General features: G+C 43.3%; 1 long non-coding RNA gene across 1 annotated transcript; it reads right to left on the bottom strand.

The window, feature by feature from the left end:
• Nucleotides 1–2,510: 2,510 nt before the first annotated feature.
• Nucleotides 2,511–11,965, bottom strand: LOC148220170 (uncharacterized). The gene is made up of 2 exons (XR_015799029.1): nt 7,362–11,965; nt 2,511–6,727 (listed from the first exon to the last, which is right to left on the bottom strand). It is a non-coding gene; the product is annotated as an uncharacterized LOC148220170 (long non-coding RNA).
• Nucleotides 11,966–12,110: the final 145 nt, after the last annotated feature.

Here is a 12,110-nt window from a genome sequence, read left to right as displayed (position 1 = left end):
CCCCGAGGTCTTGGCAGTTGTGAGGTATGGCAGACAGACATCACACACATTCCTAGTTTTGGTCACCTCAAATATGTTCATGTAAGCATTGATACATATTCAGGCGCAGTCTATGCCTCTGCCCACGCAGGAGAAAGGGCAGTGCACGCCAAACAACACCTAGTGCAAGTCTTTTCAGTGTTGGGGATCCCTAGGGAAATCAAAACTGATCAGGGCCCAGCATATAAGTCCAAGGAGTTCCTGGAATTCGTCCAACAGTGGGGAGTGGAACATAAAACTGGCACCTCCTACTCCCCCACAGGCCAAGGTATAGTTGAGCGAGCTAATCAGAAGCTCAAGCAGGTCTTGGCTAAACAGAGCAGTTCAACAGTGTGGTTGTCTCCACAGCAGAAGCTCTGCAAAGCCATGTTTACTCTCAATTTCCTGAATTGTTCATTTGAGAACATGAGTCCACCTGTGGTACGTCACTTTAACAGTGGGAAACAGTTCAAGTTATCCCAACATCCTCCAGTCTTGATTAGGGACCCAGAAACCTGGGAAACCAAAGGTCCCTATGAGTTCCTTACCTGGGGATGTGGCTATGCGTGCTTATCCACTCCCTCAGGCCCTCGGTGGATTCCCCAAAAGTGGGTGAAACCGTATGTCCCCAAACATCCTGCTCCAGCTGAGGGGAACGAGGAGCAAGTGGCTGTGGCTTCGAAAAGAATACGCCACCGGAAAAAAGGAAAGGAAATCCTCATAGAGGATGACATTCCGGCACATAGAGACTTTTAACAGGTTTTATAATGTTTTTCTTTCCTTTTAGAGAAAACCTTCCCTCCACTCAGTCCCGTGATGAGCCCCATCCAAGTTGTCTTCCTGTTAACACTGAACAGTTTGGCAGCTGCATGGATCATCCCTCAGCCACGTCAGAACATCTGGGTGACCCTGGCACAGACACTCCAAGAGGAAAACATATGTCTGTCCTCTGCAGCAACAACAAACCCTATGTCTACCTGCCTGGTAGGGATCCCTTCTTGGCTCTTAGGAGGGCCATGCACCTTCAGTCGGTTGTCCCTGTTGGCACCCAACGAAACCTTAATTAACGATTGGACGCACAAAAACAAATCAGGTAATAAAATCCAAAAGAGAAGTGCAGACAATTTGGACCCAAACTGTGATTCTGAAATTTTCCATTGGGCCAAGTCCAAAAGAATTGCTGTGTCCCTGTTTCTTCCATGGGTTGCAGCAGCTAAAGCTCTAGGCGAATTGGGCCACCTAGAGTGTTGGGTAGTCAAACAGGGAAACTTAACATCCACCGCCATCAGCTCCCTCCTAGAAGACGAGGAAATTACCAGGCAGGCCACACTCCAAAATCCTGCTGCTATAGATTTTCTCTTGCTACTGCACGGACATGAGTGCCAGGAATTTGAAGGACTTTGCTGTATGGACCTGACCTCGAGAGCTCCTAACATCCATGCTACCCTCCGAAGCATGAACAGCCTGATGGGACAAGTGAAGCAAGAATCTGAAGATTGGTTCAATGAACTGTTCAAAGGCTGGGGACTCACAGGGTGGTGGACATCTATAGTTTAAACAATTATGTTAATTTTTATTTTTCTTTTCCTTGTAATGATGGTGTTTGGGATCCTACGTCACTTAATTTTTAAGGCTATTAATGGTCTCATTCCTTCTACCTCAGTAGTCAATCACATAGAGATGAAAAACCTAGAACAATTTAACTCTCCCACCAACTGCAAGTGGTGGGCAAAATCATAATTTGAATCAAGATGAACCTAATATCCTTCTTTCAACTTTGTTAAACAAAAAACGGGGAGATGTTTTAACTCCCTAGATGTATTGGAAATGGTAGATTCTGTGACCCCTGCAATGTCCTGTGGTCTGGTCCCTCTCCCCTCTGGCCATACCTAGCTGGCCGAGATCCAATTTCTTCCTGCCCTCCTTTCAGACCCTAGAAAAGACCTATGCCCCCTGACCTTGCTCTCTTTTCGCTCCTGGAGGACCACAAGAAATAAACCTCTGCAACCTCCCCAGGGGGGAAAGAGCCTCTTTTGTTATCTTTTATTCACGTTCATGTGGTGGATCCATGAGGCTTCACCCTAACATCTGAGCTAGTCCAGAGGAAAGGGTAAAGACTCATTGGTCAAAGCCACAGAAACCCACTACCCTTTCCATCTTGATTTTAATATCAAGGATTCCAATCAGTAGAATTCTGTAGAAATAGCCAATGATTGTTTTAGGATAAGAATATTGATGAAGTTATAAAACTATTGAAACCAATCAACATAAAGGCTAAATTTAAGAGCGGGCATAGTATGCATAGTATGTATAAGAAATTATGTAATGATGATTTAGCAGAAAAAGTATATTAAAAGGATGAGTTTTGTTTGCTGAGTGGGAGACGTTTTGGAGGAAGCTATCCCCCGTGCCCCCAATAAAGAAGTGTCTGCTTATTCACATCAAATTGGTGTTGGATAAGTTTCTTTCATACCATTTGGTGACAGGTTGAGATAAGGCAGTTTACTAAAGCAAAAAAAAAAAAAAAAAAGTTTGTAAGGACATAAGCAAAAGGAAAAATAAAATTAATCTCTACTTACCATTGGCAAGTGGTGTTCAGACACTTCCTGGGAAGCAGGGCTTCACCACACATAGCAGTTGCTCCAGGAAGGAAAACATTGTAAAATAACAAATGCCCCCGTTCTTCCTCCCTCGCTTAGTTTTTATATCTGAGCTGACATCATATGATATGGAACATCCCTTTGGTTAATTTGGGTCAGCTGGCCTGGTTGTGTCCCCTTTCTAGGATCTTGCCCACTCCCAGACCCTTGATGGGGGGGGGGAGGGAAATGTCAGAGAGACAGTGCTGATGCTGTGCTAATGCTGCTCAGAAGTAGCCAAAACACTGGTGTATTATCAACATCTTTCTAGCTACCAATGCAAAGCACAGCACTGTGAGGGTGCTATGAAATAATGAACTCCAGCTCAGCCAGACCCAATACAGATAGTTAAGCAATGACATGAAGCAAGCACATCTTGACCCTACCTCCTCTTTGAATTTCTATCAGCTGAGACACTGCTGGAAGCAGGAGTGGTAGCTAATTTTGTTCTTTTCTATATCTTTTTATCTTTCTCCTTGTTCTAATTCCCTCTTCACACAGTTTTGAATAAGTCAAAATTGGATGGGCTTGGAGTTTGCTAAGTTGAATGGTCTAAGTTAATGCTTTGTGAAATGTTTAATGTTGATGGGATGTTGCTTTAAACTTCTGTCAAAGCTCTCTGATTTTCCAAAGTTCTTAGTAAAGTGTTTGTTGTTTTGACCACTTGAGAACATCTTGTTGGTATTTCTGCTGTGTCTAACTCAGGGTACATAAAAAAGTAAAGCCTTTTAAGTGTCTTAGTGAGTGGGTTTTGGGGCTTTGCATTTTATTGGCGCAGCAAGCAAGGTACTCCTGAGGTGAAGAGGAGGTTTTTTATACAGAGAAAACTGCAGAATAAAGCAGAAATTGAATTTTGGTCAAAAACAATATTTTCTGGCAGAAAGGTCATGGAAACCAGTGTGATCAAAACTGTGGGAAAAACAAAAACTCTCCAACAACTTTTTTAGTGTTAGAGAATTAAGGCATTACTTTATTCTGGCCAGAATGTTGTTCTGGCCAGGATGTGCAACAGAAATTATTTCATCCACACATTGGCCAGGTTGTGCAGAGAAAATTCATCCATCACATATGACTTTTACTAGATTTTTCACTTACTTTATACAACCAAAAGCCACAGAAATTCATTGGTTCAATGTTCATTGGTCCCAAGTTAGAGAGTTCTTAGTATTTGGTTTCCTATTGGTTAGAGATTTCTTCACCTCTAATGCTAGTTTGGTCCTTATTCCTTGGTTGTCTTATCAGTCTTTTCTGGACCAGGTGTCTCTGACCATGCCAGGGGTGATGTTTGGAGTTGCTGATCATTAATGGTCGTTATCTTTTGTGTCTCTTCTGTGCTATTCCCAGTCTGTTGAGATGTTAAGCTCATCACGCCTTGAGTGATGAAACAGTACCCTGAAAAGAAACTTGAAATTCCTTTCCCCAGGAGCAAAGGCAAACAAAATCCCTGACTAAAGTTATATTAAAAAATTTAAACTTAGTATCTTTTCCAACAGTGGGGTAAAAATTGACCTGGACTTCCCTCCACTGATAGAGCTGCTAAAAGCTTACAAAGCTTGTCTGGCCCTAAACAGAGGGATGTGGGCTGAGGAAATCTGGCACAATCTGCAGTTAGTTGCAGAGAAAATCAGATCTTTGAGTAAAGAAATTGAAAAAATCTCATAAGGAAAATGGTTTGGTAACCATATGGGTGGAAGCTGGACTCATAGCTTCACAGAGAGAGAAATATGTTGCTGAGCAGCAACAGGGGAGCTAATTGAGTTGCAAATTGCTTTGGTGGCTGAAACAATAGGTAAACTCAGGGTGGATCCAGAATTTTACATGGAGAAGATATCCCAAAACCTGAAAAAACAGTTGAACAAGCTTGTCCAGAGCCAAAGATGTTCGGATTTGCAAATTAACACTGATGGGTGAGGTGTGGAGAATGAACCAGGGTTTTCCAACCTCAGGGAGGCAAACTTCAATGAGCATGATGCCAACCCCCTCAGCCCTTGGGAGGAGTTTGATGTAATACATCCAAACCCCCTTCATCACCCTAAACTCTGCCTACCTGTAAAAAATTAGGAGGCAGAGAGGGAGGTGAGACTCCCTGAACATGATGTCACCTTCCTCCACTCCCTGGAGGAAAACTCAGTAAAGCCAGCCCCCTCTTCCCTCACCCACCCCAAACTCTGCTCACTTGTAAAAATGGAATTCTTTACCAGGAGGTGAAGCCCATGGTAATATCTCACTCTGCAACAGAACTGGTCATGTAGCAAGAGAAAAGTAGCAATCATCCCAAAGAAAAAACAGAGAATGTTTTCAAAATTTCACTAATGAGGGGTAATGAAACAAAGCCTTCTGAGGAGAAAGCACATGGCAAGGAACCTTGGTCTCTTGCCCGGGGAACAACCTTTTGTGTAAAAAGTTTGTATCTGTTGGAGGGGAAGAATCCAGCCCTCTCCCCACTCCAAAATTTGCTAAAAGCACCGAGAGAGTGTGAGAGGCAGCTGGCTTCCAACCCATGCATTAGAAACAGTTGGCATCCTGTTGGCCTTCTCCCATGTTATTGTTGTTTATTGCAAAATTAAAGGATCAAGACCAAGAAAACAAATTCTCAACTCAGCCCCCAAAAAGTGAGCTGGGAGAGGGTGGTAAATTCAGATATCCTAAAAGGCTCCCTGGAAATAAATGGAAATTCAGTTTCCCTGGATTGGCAATGAATGTTTGCAAAATGTTCCGACACTGTCACCTTCGGGTGGTAGTAAATATAGAGCCTTGTCTGCCACTAGAGGCAAGGAACTGAATTGCTGAAGTCATTCTGGAATTAAAGGCCACAGATGTCTCTGGCAGAAAACACAAAATACCAGCAGATGGACAGTTTTTTCCTTTTAAGAGTGGTCCAAGCAGGACTGAGTTTTCTTTTTTCTCTCCTCTTGCAGATATTCCAAGAGAAGAGGTGTTCCATGAGAGGGTGAAATGGCAACAGGACTGAAGAATTGCTGTTCTTTGCTTCATCTATTTTTTACATGTTTTTGTCTTGATAGTTTTGAGATATTTATGTTTGTACATGTTTTATATGTTTGTTGCAAACAATGTTTTACATATTTGTATTTTCTCTCAGGTTGCTACAGTGTGTGGAAAAGATTTCTCCCTCAGTTTTGGGAGCTCACATAGGATTTCATATGATTATGAAATCAAATTTGTGTACGTCTTACTCAGAGAAAAGTATAAAATTACTATTTCAAGGGATGCACATGTAGTAGAGGTAAGCAAGCTGTAAAGGCTAATTATACAGAAAAAGGGGATGTAAAACTGTTGGTGGCCCCTGGAAGGAGGGAGAAAATGGGCTGACAGAGGAGCTGAAGTAGCAGCTGGAAAGTTCTCTCAAGCTGTGGATGAAGAAGGCATAAGTCGTTAAGCTCACAAAAGAGAAGAAAGATTTCAGATTTGAGAGCCAATGAAGGGTTTGGTAAAGTACAAAAGGCATTTGGTCTGAACCCAGGACCCTGAGTGAAACAATATACTGAGGAGTTTGGAATTATTTGAGTTTTGGCATAGCTTTGACCCCCACCCCTGAGGCAATCTAGACTATCATGTAGTAGAATTTTTACTGAATATAATCATCCCATGGTGCCCACTGACTTTTTCCTCTGTACCTGGGTATGGGTCTCGGGAATGCCTCTGAAACCTGGATGGTGGGAGTAATAAGCATGATCATCTGCGACATGTATATTTTTTTGGGTTATGATGATACCTGAACCTCTAAGGTTATGAACTCCAAAAGGAAAGGATGCCTAACTATTGAAAACTGGCCTATCCTTAAAGCATATTTTTTGACAAGGAGTGCATGCAGTGGTTTGACCTTGGCTAGACACCAGGTACCCACCAAGCCATTCTGTCACTCCCCAGCAAGACGGGAGAGAAAAATAAGATGGAAAAGAACTAGTAGGTTGAGATAAGGCAGTTTACTAAAGCAAGAAAAAAAGCACAGAAGTTTGCGTGCACATAAGCAAATAGAAAAAAAATTAATCTCTCCTTCCCATTGGTGAGCAATGTTCAGCCCCTTCTCAGGAAGCAAGGCTTCAGCACACCTAGTGGTTGATATGGAAAGGCAAAATTGTAGAATAATGTATTCCTACTGTTCTTCCTCCCTCGCTTAGCTTTTATATCTGAGCTGACATAATATGGTATGGAATATCCCTTTGGTTACTTTATGTCAGATGGCCTAGTTGTGTCCCCTTTCCAGGATCTTGCCCACTCCCATACCCTTGATGGGGGAGGGGAATGTTAAAGAGACAGCACTGCTCAGCAGTAGCCAAAATACTGGTGTGTTATCAACACCTTTCTAGCTACTAATGCAAAGCACAGCACTGTGAAGGTGCCATGAGAAAATGAACTCCAGCTCAGTCATACCCAATACAATCTCCACCCCTTATTCCATACCATTTGCATTATGCTCAGATCCCACATAATTTATATATCTTCCAACTGTTGCATTGTATTTATTTCTCATTACAGCAATCCCTTCTTACCCACACATACAACTTAAACTATATCCTTAAACCATCTCTATACCAAACATACATTTTTATTAACTACTATCCACCCGTCCTTTCACAAATAGATATTATTTTCCAATTTCATGGGCATCCTTCACCTCTCCAGACCCATAACTTTGGCTCCATTCCATCAGGATGGTTGGTCAGGACAGGATAAGCAGTATACCTGATCATTGGGCATTGACACTGGCCCGGTTCAGGTCATCATCGCACTCTCCTTGCTCCTTGCAAAATTCATTCTTCATCAGTTCATGTCATTCCTGCAACATACAACTTACACCATAGATTATTTTTTCCCCCAAGGTTAAATCTCCTTGAGGCACACACTGGGTCTCCCCATCCTTCTGCATTACTGACCAAGTACGCCTAGGTCCTAGGGCAAAGACAATCCACCAAATGGCTTTGCCTTTCCAGTGGGAGGAGAAATCCCCAAAAACTTTCCTAGACATTTCCCTTACTGGGACCTTATCTCCTCCCACACTATGTATGGGTTTTGTTTGGGCAGGACCAGGGTACTTACCAGATCCTCTAGTGTAAACCAGACAAGTGCCTTCTGCTAAATTGGCATCATAATGCTTCCATGCTCCATTACCTAATGCTCTTAACATAGTCTTCAGCAGTCCATTATATCTCTCAATCTTCTCAGAGGTTTGTGGGTGATAGGGAATGTGAAATATCCACTCATTGCATGTTTCTTTGCCCAAGAGTTTATAAAGTTATTTCGAAAATGATTCCCAGTGTCTGATTCCATTCTTTCTGGAGTACCACGTCACAAAAAAAAGATGCCTCTCAAGGCTTAAGATAGTGTTTTAGTGTTTCAAGCAGTGGCATGGTTTACAGGGTATGTTTCCAACCAACCAGCGGCATCACTGGAACCAGGAATGGTTGCTATATTTGTTCCTTTCTATATTTTTTCTTTCTTCTTCTTCTTCTAATTCCCTGTTCTCAGAGTTTTGAGTAACTTAAAATCAGATGGGCTTGGAATTTGCTAAGTTAAATGGGCTAAGTTAATGCTTTGTGAAATGTTTTATGTTGATTGAATGCTGCTTTAAACTTTTTCCAAAGTTCTCTGATTGTCTGAAGTTGCCAGTAAAGATTTTTGGTTTTTTGACCTCTTGAGAATATTTTGTTGGTATTTCTGCCATGCATCTCAGAGTCCATGAAAAACCATAAGCCCTTTTAAGAGTCTTGTCGACAACATTTTTTGGGGCCTTACATCATGTTGCCTGTCAAGCTCCTCTTAACACAGTTACTTGTCTAAGCAGATCTTCCTACTGGGTATGCTTGCAGCTATGACATTGACTGCTGCCTTTGGGTGCTAAGGGGGACTTCAAGGTACTAGAGCTCTTTCACTGCCCTTTGCTCATTGACCCGGTCTGTCACTCCCTCACAGGGTGGCTGGTTACTCTCTTCATTTCCCTGCCCTTGCCCTCATTCTTAAAGCCCTCTTAATGAGGTCAGATATCCTTCTGGCAAAAATACCTTTGCCTTGCTTAGTGAGGAGGAGCCCCTCTCTCCCAAGCAGACGCTGATCCACAAACAGGGTCCCATGCTCATAGAACCCAAAACTCTGTTGCCAGCACTAGCTCCGCAGCCAATTATTGATGCACATTATCAGTGCCCTCCTCCTCTTGCCCTTTCCTCTCAGCGGCAGAACTGAGGAGAACACTCCCTGGGCCTCCATGCCCTTGACTATCACCTTCAGAGCTCTGAGGTCGTTGCTAGGGGAAAGCTGGTGTCACAGTTGCGCTTGTCCTGTTTGAACTATATGAAATTGGGTCCAAGCAAATACTCAACAAGTAGGACCAGAACTCAATAAACAAGCTACTTGATCATATCTGCCAGTGATCTCTGACTCTTCTCCTGCAACACCTGGATGGCATCAAAAACACCTGTGGTGGGTTGGCCTTGGCTGGATGCCAAGTACCCACTGAGCAACTTTATCACTCCCCCTTCTCAGTTGGACAGGAGAGAGAAAATAAGATGGAAAACAACTCACAAGTTGAGATAAGGCAGTTTACTAAAAGAAAAGTGAAAGTTTGTGTGCAAACAAGCAGACGCAGAAAAAAAAATTATTCTCTAGTTACCATCAGCAAGAGCTGTCTGGCCACTTCTTAGGAAGCAGGGCTTCCTTCAGCAAGCATAGCAGTTGCTACAGAAGGCAAACATTGTAAATAACAAAATGCCTCCCCTTCCTCCTCCTTTACTTAGCTTTTATATCTCAGCTGATGTCATGCAGTAGAAAAATCCATTGGGCTAATTTGGGTCAGCTGTCCTGGTTGCATCTCCTCCCAAGATCTTGCCAGCCCGAGCCTACTGATGATGGGGTGGACCTGTTGGAGAGACAGTGCTGATGCTGTGCCAACACTGCTCAGCAGTAGCCAAAACACTGGTGTGTTATCAACACCTTTCTAGCTACCAATGCAAAGCACAGCACTGAGAGCTGCTGTGGGGAAATAAACTCCATCTCAGCCACACCCGATAAAGCATCATTGGGGCCTGATACTCAGCTTTGAGTGTCCTTTGCTGCTGAAATTGCAGTTATAGAAGATGGATTGGTACCTGCCCTTCACTCAAATCAACATTCAGTCCCAATCCTTCCAAACAAAAGGGTCGGGAACAACATTGCCAGCCTTACATATTATCCTTTTACCCTTCACATCCTCAAGGCATTGCCTTCTGTAAAACCCTGTCTTAATCAAGTTTAGCCAGACCAACCTCATATCTCCTCCATGACCTCTTTATAGCTGCTCCTGGGTATCCAACACACACACAGAGCACCCAACAGGCTCTGCTCAGTGGCATCCCATTCAATGCAGGAGTTCCAGATTGTTGCCACTTGTATTACCAATTGAAAAAAAAAAAGGAGACTAGATCCTTTTTTCTTACAAGAACCTCTTATTGCTCAGAAAGAAGGATTTTTCCATTGAAACTTCCCCCGCTCAAAGTGACTGGATCCCCAGATATTGATGCAATTTGCTACTTCCAAAACATCCTGTTTCTACCCCGCTCACTATCAGTCTCTAAACCACCAATCCCCTTCTACGTGGATGAACCTGCCTTTTAGGTTTTCTGATGCCAGATCTTGGCTGGCTGCCAGGGGCCCAAACAGCTGTTCTCTCACCACCCCTCCTCAACAGGACAGGGGGAGAAAATAGGGAGAAAATGTTCCTTCAGGACAAAGCCACCTGCCAGATCCAAGGGCAGCAGGGAAGTACATGCCCCAGACAGCATTTTGCTATTTCTTAAATATGCTTACACAGGGGTGCCACCAGCTTTGCTGAGTTGCTCAGTTTTGGCCCTTGAGGAGTCTGGTGCCTAGCTGGCAGAAATTAGCTGTGTCCAGCATAGGGCAGCCCCTGACTTCTTCTCCCAGAGGCCACGCCTGCAGGCAGAACCTGGAGCACTGTGTCCAATTCTGATCCCCAGAATTCAACAAAAACATGCAGACAGATGGGAGAAGGTCCCAAGGAGGGCAACGAAGATGATCAAAAGGCTGGAGAATGTGAGGAAAGGCTGAAGGAGTTGGGTATTTTCTCCCTTAGAAAAGAGATGGCTCAGGAGGAACATCATGACAGTATTCTGGCTCTCAAAAGGCAGCTACAAAGAGGACAGAGGCTCTTTTCTTCATGATGAACAAGCAGAAGACTCAACCAGAGGATGTTCCTTATTCCTTTTTATCCATACCCTTCCATCCCCCCCCCCCACCAAGCCTCAACATAGACAATTTTTGAGTTGATTTTATTTTTAGATAGATTGATTGATTTTAGATTTTAGTTTGCTTTTTTTGAGTTCTTTAACTATCTGGTAAGTAGCAAACCTTGCTAACGAACTTTCTTGTGCTTTCGCTTTTATATTAAACCTGCTTTTGCCAATACCTTTGCCGGAAATTCTTTAAGCGACCTAAAACACTCATTCGCAACAAATTGGTTTAGTAGGCAGAATGGCAAGCAATAGCACTGACTACTTACAGAAGCAGGGAATAAGTCCAAGTCCTAAGTTGTCAGATAACTATGCTTGGGAAAACTACCATGATTGGAAAGCTCTGGAGGAACATCTAAAAGCAGCGACAGGCCGCATGAAGACTAGCAAAGAAAAGGAATTAGTTGCAAAATGTTAGGAACCTGACTAGGCTCAGGGGGAACCTCATCACAGTGTTCCAGTACTTAAAGGGAAGGTACAGAGGATGGAGACTCTCCTCACATGGAGCCACATGGAGAAGAAAAGGAACAATGGGCAGAGGTTGCACCAGTCCCCATCGCTGAAGGTTTTCAAGATACTATTGGAAAGAGTGCTAGATAATCTCATCTAGGATCCCTTTTAAACAAAAGGCTGAACCAGATGATCTTTCGAGGTCCCTTCAAATCTGGGCTGCTCTAGGATCCTATGATTCTCCAGTGAAACAGTTTTATAATCCTTGTCTCTCTCCAGTTTGAAGGAAATTTTTGGCAATGTAGGATGAAAGGTAAAACATACTACCAAAACTGCCAAAGAGCTAAGACTGCTTCCTACCAGATGCAGGAGACTGCTAAGCACTTCCAGCTAAGCACTTCAAATGAACAGGCAAATCACTATCAATGGAATGCTGATAACAGGCTGAAACATTCCACATACTTGCAGTTCAGGGAGACACCATTTGAACTTGCAGAACTACTTCCCCTCAGTAAGACGCGCAAGACTGGAGGTGATATCCCCATGACAAATCTTTATTGTGCAACTGCTGCTCAAAGCTTTTATTACCTTCCACAGACACATGGCACAAAGAATTAAACATCGACAGCGGCTAGATTGACGGGCAAGAGACGAAATCCATTCAGTGGCAATTTGTACACGTGCAGCAACTCTTGTGGTGCCAAAATCTTAGCCAGGCGGCCAGCCCAACTGACGGCCACCCAGAACGGGTAGATGTATGCGA

This window comes from Sturnus vulgaris, chromosome W (assembly GCF_052056855.1).
Source record: "Sturnus vulgaris isolate bStuVul1 chromosome W, bStuVul1.hap1, whole genome shotgun sequence".
Classification (NCBI taxonomy): Eukaryota; Metazoa; Chordata; class Aves; order Passeriformes; family Sturnidae; genus Sturnus; species Sturnus vulgaris.
Note: the sequence above shows the minus strand (reverse complement) of the source record. Positions and strands in the feature narration are given on the sequence as shown.